The sequence below is a fragment of the Suricata suricatta genome, chromosome X, assembly GCF_006229205.1.
Source record: "Suricata suricatta isolate VVHF042 chromosome X, meerkat_22Aug2017_6uvM2_HiC, whole genome shotgun sequence".
Lineage (NCBI taxonomy): Eukaryota > Metazoa > Chordata > Mammalia > Carnivora > Herpestidae > Suricata > Suricata suricatta.
Window position 1 is genome coordinate 28,779,134 of NC_043717.1, and position 7,401 is coordinate 28,786,534.

Genomic DNA, 7,401 nt, shown 5'->3' on the forward strand with positions numbered 1-7,401 from the left:
TACCATTCACATAGCTATCCCAGATAAATTGTAATAAATTTCATCAGTTTGCTCAAATCACACACCTAGCAATAGCAAAAATAAACTTAGATTTTGCCATAGCATGTGGAGCATTACAACTTTAAAAGATCTTGTAAAAAGAGTAACTAAGCTTGAAGAATAACTCCATCATAAACTACTAGGAAACTGAATAAACACATTCAAGAATTACTTCCAGACATTGGTGAACAAGCAGTGCAGGATTGTGGTCCATGAGGTAAAGGAAACAAAGGAATCAGTTTCCAGGCCACAGTGTGGGGTAGGATGAAACCATGTACGGTCCAGTGATCTGAGTTAAGACAGATATCAATGTTCATGGAGTTTGTAGTCCCTAGATTTTGAGGGGCAGGATATTGAAGAGGAGAACACCATACAGAGATAGGCTATATAGGGCTGGGTAAGGAACTTCTGTAAACAGAAACCTTAAAGCTCCTAGAGTCCCCACAAAGATGAGAGTAGCTTGTGTTTTCATCAGCCAAAGAGGAACGACCTCAAAATAAAAAGACATCAGGTAGAAATCCCAGAAGGACACACCATTTTGGTGAGGTTTAATTAACCCTACAGTAAAGACTATTCTGGATCTGCATCGACAAAGTTTACAATCAACCCCAGAAGGCGGGTGATGGGCATGGAGGAGAGCTCTTGTGGAGAAGAGCACTGGGTGTTATATGGAAACCAACTTTACAATAAACTATAAATAATATAAAGTAAAATGTCAGGCTCTTTAAAGAAAATAAAAAATAAAATCAACCCCTGAAAGAATTAAGATAACTGAATATTAGCTATTCAAATCTAACATCTGCCTCCTTTTTATAGGGACACTTGTGATAACATTTAGTGTCCACTTATATGATCCAGAATAGCCTCTGCATCTAAGATCTTTAATTATCTCTGGAAGGTATCTTTTGTCACTTAAGGTAACATGCACAGTTTTCAGAGATTTGAATCTGGGTATTTTGGTGGCAATTATTCAGCTATAATAAGGTCCAAATGGCTTCACTGGTGAATTCCACCTAGTATTTAATAAAAATTCTTGCTTATTCCATATAAATTCTTTCAGAAAATGGAGATGGTACAAACATTTTCAACTCATTATATGAAGCCACCATTGTCCTGACACCAAAACAAAAGACATAAAAAAATATGAAATTATATGCCTCATGAATATAGACGAAGAAATATTTAGCCAAATGTTATAAAGAGAATACAGAAAGATATGTAAACAGTGATGCTTTAGAACTAAAAGAAGTTCATAAAAATGATGAAAAGTTGTTGTAACACTCCAAATAAAAGTAACTGTGTTATTAAAATAAACAATATCAAATGATAGAGAAAATGTTTGGCAAAATTAAACATCCATTCATCATAAAAATTTTCACAAAACTAAGAGGAGGGACATTTTCTCGAATTAATAATGGGAATCTACATAAGAACTTCAGCTCATTTTATTTAGTGATAAATGACTGAGTGGTTTCTTCCTAAGATCATGATTAAGACAAGAATGTCCTCTCTCACCGCTTCTACTCACCATTGTTTTAGAAGCTCTAGGCAGTGTAATCGACAAGAAGAAAAGTATTAAAGGCATGCAGATTGATTAGCAAGGTCATGGGTCAAGTCAAAATATAATAATAATACCTTTCAATATACTAAAACACAACCACTGGAAACAAAAATTTTTTAATATGCCATTTATACTTGTATCCAAAATAAAATACATGTATGGATACATTTAACAAAGCAGATTTAAGAGCTCTACACTTAAAGCAACAAAACACTGTAAAATGAATTTTAAAGGACCTAAAGGTCTACCATGTTAGTGTATTGGGAGACTTAACATTGTTGTGATGCAAATTCTCCACATATCAATCTACATATTCAATTTGATTGCAGTTGAAATCCCAGGAAACTTTTGGGGATAGAAATTGACAAGAACCCTCTAAAGTCCATGTAAAAATACAATGGACCTTAACAACTCAAAGTGTTATGAGGAGAACAAAGTTGGTGTACTATCTGCTTTCAAGATTTATTACAAACCTATAATAATCAAGACCAAGTTTGACAGAAGTTCTAGAAACTGGCCTGACATATATGAAGGATTTATATTTGACACAGATGTCCATTAATTCAGTCGAAGTGGTGCAGTCTACTCAAAGAAATGGTTCCGTAATTATTAGACGATGTACATAAAACATACACGGCAACTCTCACCTCTCCCAATACACAAACTTGAAATTGATCATAGACGTAAACATAAGTGAAAACTATAAACTTCTAGGAGAATATTTGTGAGCTGGGTTAAGCAGCAATTTCTTAAGAAGACACAAACAAATGAACCATAAAAAAAGTTTTGCTCTTCAAAAAAACAGGTTAGCATTGGTACGAAAAACAAAAAAAGCAATCCACAGATTGGGAGAAAATATTTGAAAAGATATATTTCATAAAGGATTTGTACCTAAAATGGAGAAAAGAACTTTCAGATCTCATTCAGAAGACAACCCAATAAAAAATGGGCAAAAGATTTGAACAAACACTGTAATAAAGAAGCTATATGAAACCCTAACACGCACATCAAAAGATGTTCAATATGATTAGGCATTCTGAATATGCAAAATTAAAACTATGAGAGACCACTGCCACCCACTACTTAGCAATCACTCCCAAGTATTTCCTCAAGAGATGAAAACTCATGTCTATATGAAAAACAGCTTGTATGTGAATATTCATAGAAGCTTTACTCACAGTAGCCAAAACCTTGTAATAATTCAAATGTCATTGAAATGAAAGCAAGTACGTGGCTGCCAGAGACCGAGAGTGCTGTGAGGAGGCAGACTGCACACCAGCCCTAAGGGACTTTTGGGAACAATGAAAATGTTCTATGTCTTCAATGCACTGGTGGTTGCGTAAGTGTATTACTTGTCAAAATTCATTTTGGGGCACCTGGGTAGCTGAGTCAGTGAAGTGTCTAACTCTTGATTTTGGCTCAGGTCATGATCCAACGGTTTGTGAGATTCCACCCCACACTGGGCTCTGTGCTGGCAGCGCAGAGCCTGCTTGGGATTTTCTCCCTCTTTCTCTGCCCCTTCTCAGTTCAGTCACTCGCCCTCAAAATAAACTTAAAAAAACTCATTTGTGTATTTTAAGTTGGTGAAATTGTATTGTATGTAAACCGAAATAATTATGCTGATTTTAAAAACTTGGAATTCTTTCCCCCAAAACACAAGATTTACAAGAAAACAAAACAAAGATTTGGAGCCAAACTTTCTGGATTTCAATCCTGAATTTGCAAGTTGTTATTTGCGTGACTTTGGAAAAGTTCTAGAACTTTTCTGTGGTTTAGTTTCCTTTTCTGTACCAGGTAGAGGATCAATCTGCCTCATAGCATTGCTGTCATCTAATTATATAAAATACATGTGTCCAGCACAAACAAGTGTTGAGTGAATGCTTGCTATTCTTAGCTGTTGCTCCTGACCCTCCAAACCTGACATTGATCAGATCGTTTCAATTCTGTGTAATGCTTTCCAACTTTAAAAATGTCATGATGGCAGGCATCCCTGTGGTCTTCAAGCTTTTTGACACCCTAAAGTCTGCAAAGACATGGAAAGACTTTTCACCCTTTCTTACAAGACATTCTTTGTAACACTGATTCAAGGATGGTTTTTTTTTTAAGATTATTTATTTATTTATTTATTTATTTAGAGAGCGCACATAAGCAGGGGAGGGGAGAGAGAGAGGGAGACATAGAATCCCAAGCAGGATCGTGCTGTCCGCGCAGGGCTCAAACTCACGAATCATGACCTGAGTCACAGGCTTAACTGAATGAGCCACCCAGGTACTCCCCCAAGGAAGGTTTCTAAAAGAAGCAATATGAACCCTGAAAATGTGTTTGTTTAACAGAGATTTTTTTTAATTTGGCATAAATCTTAAGATGGTTTGCATTCTCAACCTTAAATAACCCAAGTTTCACCATGGAGGTAGACTGAAAAGAGTAATTGGGTCAAAATATATTGTCTCAACAGTTTTCCAGCAGTACATTGTTTTTGTACAGCTTTGTTTTCATTTCTGGTAAGTCATGTAAAATTGTCTCTCAAGTTTGATAAAAGTTTCCCAGTTTATTTAACACAGTGCAATTTATAAGACTTAAAAGTTTCCCTTGATGCAGATTTTTTTTTACGGCATCAAACTGAGAAACTTATATCTGATCAGCAACTTTACCCTAAATACCTCATCTCCTTCTTCACCTAAAGATGTTGTCCTTGATAATGTAGTGATGCTCAATAAGGTGTAAGCTATGGGTATCAGGTAATAGAGTACTGACAGATATTTAAGAAAATTATGAGTTTTCCTATTAAATATGTCTACCTTTAAGTTATTATAGTGCAACAAATTAAAATCTAATAGTGAACTGCCTGAGTACTCAACAGTTACAGCAATCAGTTACTGTATAGAATTGCAGTGAAAAGTCCATTCTATTTGAAAATTCTATCAAACGATCTTTCACTTTCTACAGGAAGGGACCTTCCTGAAGGTTCAACCACCTTATAAGTCCATACATATAAATCATATGCTTTCCTGCCGTGACAAAATGCAATCCCTGCTTTCAAATCTCTTGCAAAAATATATCAGATTAATCTTAATGAAATTTGCTGACATATTCTTGGATTCTCTATGAAAATTTTTGATGATTGCATGTTTAATAAACAAATATACATTACAGCTGTCATGTTCTTGCTAAAACTTGATTTCCCCTCTGATAATTGTGTGAGGAAAGAGGAGGGTATTACACCTCTTGTCAATATTTTCTTGAAAGGTGTTTCCAGCAAAGACAACCAAGCTCTTGATCCTTATTTATTCATAGGCCTGCAGTCAATGTAAGTGTTTGGTGTACTGCCCAGTGCCGCTGCACACTTTGCTCACTGAAGAGGAAAATTCCCCATGGTTGCTCACCCTTGTGACTCCAGGAGACTCAGACTGCTGAGCGTGGGCATGTTATCTTCTCTGAGTTGTTCCCCCTTTCCAGTGCTCTAGAGAAATATCCTTCACCTGGTGGCAATGTTCCTTATACAGTGTAGTCCCTGCGGATGAGCAGACTTCCCTTCCCTCCAAAGGCTTCCATTATTCTTCTTATAAAAAGAACACAGAGGTATCTCTACCAGGTTTGACTACGGGATAGTAAAACAGCAGTTCAAACTCAACTCTCCCATCTGTAGTTAGCGTGGCTCGTGAGGTGGCCTCTTTTGCCCTGACCAGGGATTGTAGGTTTTCCTGGCTGAAGTGACCTCATGGCTCCACATCCACAAGGGTCAGCTGTGATATCCATGCAGCCCCTATACTGACTGTGGAGTCCAGTCCCTGCTTCTGCTGAAGGATCCTCTCCCACTGCCTTCATAAAGGCACACACCAGGCCAAATGGACCTCATTAAAGTATCCTGACCATACAAGGCCTGCAGGTGGCTTGAAGAAACTAAGCTTTACAGTCTCATTCTGGTGATGTCTGATGCACAACACTTCCATCTATTAAAATATATCTAGAGCCCTGCATTGGCAATAGCATCTCAAAGAAAAGATCAGAGAAGACACTGAAATAAGATCAAAGTGCAATCTCATTAATCACATCTCTAAGGAGGATGAGCTCAGCAACACATTTTTTAAATTACAAGAGATATGACCATAAGATGATATTAACCTAATTTCAGGATTCCAGGCTGCAGGGACCAGAATAATGGGTACCTGTTTCCCCACCACAAGAGAACCAAACCCTATACCAGTCATAGCCCTATCCTCTACGTCCTCCTTTTGACTGTAGCATATTCTGGATTTAATCAAAATGGTACACTAGCGAAAAGTCAGTTAAGGTGACATCAGCAAGATGGAGGCCTAGGAGATCCTGATGCTCATCTCCTGCACAGAAACAACAATATCAATCAAGAACAAGAACTACAAACTGCTGAACTGGCTTTGGGAAAGCTCTGCACTGACATAAAGCAGCAGCAGAGGGGTGCTGGGGTGGCTCAGCTGGCTAAACATCTGACTCTCGCTTTTGACTCAGATCATGATCTCACCCTTAGTGAGTTCCAGCCCCATGTTGGGCTTTGCACAAGCAGTGCAGAGCCTGCTTGAGATTATTGCTCTCTCCCTCTCTCTTTGCCCCTTACCTCACCTCTCAGAATAAATAAATAAACTTTAAAAAGAAGAAGAAGAAACACTACAGAGGTAGAAACCAAGAATGGCAACGTGGAAAAGCATAGGCAGCATTTTACCTGTATTACCCAACCCCCTCCCATCCAGAGCAGCTCTGCACCAAGAGGATCCCCTCAGAGGGATTTCACTCCACAGGGAGAAGGAGAGTAAGAGAACCCCAGTGAGCTTCACCAGTGGGGTCATCTGCAGCCTTTGCCACCAAGGACTGGCCAGTCTTCACTAATTCTAAACCCAGCTGATGGAGCTTCCCAGGGTCCCCACTATTTTATCTCCTCTCCAGTTGCTGCTGTGCCCTAAGCTTTCTGAAATGTTACAATGCCTCGCCATTTATGGGGACCAGAGCTGCCACCACTCTGCAAGCCACCTCTGGATCCCAAATTGTGAACTTGTCCTGCTATTACCAGGTTTAGCACCCCAGCCCTGGGTCTTAAGGCATGACTGACTCCTCATCACTGTTCTACACTCTGCCCCTGGGGTTCTAAATTCTGGTTTTGTACAAACATCACTGGGACTAAAATGCTGCGACTTTGTGAAGGCTCCTTGAGACCAGAGTTGGGATTTAGACCCACTATCCTAAGGGTGTCTCCTTCCCGCTACCCATCCCCTTGGCCCAAGCCATTGCTGTAGCTTGGTAATTCAGGGCTTGTGCCAAAGCCACCCCCCTCCCCCACCCTGGGGCCTGAGTCATCGTGGCAAGCCCCAGAGTTCCACGGGAGAAATGCACAGCTTGCACCTCAGGCACCAGGGGCACACCACAGCAAGTGCACCTGTGGCCCAGAACCCAGGGTCTGTGGTAGTTTTGCATGTGCCTGAATGCAGACCCCTGCTCCACTACCACTAAGTGCCAGCACACCACTGTCACCTGCAGATCTGTATAGTCTTGTCCTCCAAAGTCTTTGCTGACACTGACCTCGGCTCCATGGAGACTACACCACTGTGCCCTCCCAGGAACCAGAGACACCAAACCCCACCCAGCTGGTACCCTTAAAGCCACCTTCAGGCTGAGTCTTTCCCAACTGAGGCCAGTCCAAAAAGGCTGAAAGAGGTGACTGCTCCTTCACATGCAAAGCCATTAGGAACATGACAAAACAAGGAAATATGGCATTGCCAAAGGAACATAATAATTTCCCAGAAACAGACCCCCACAAAAAATAGACCTTATAT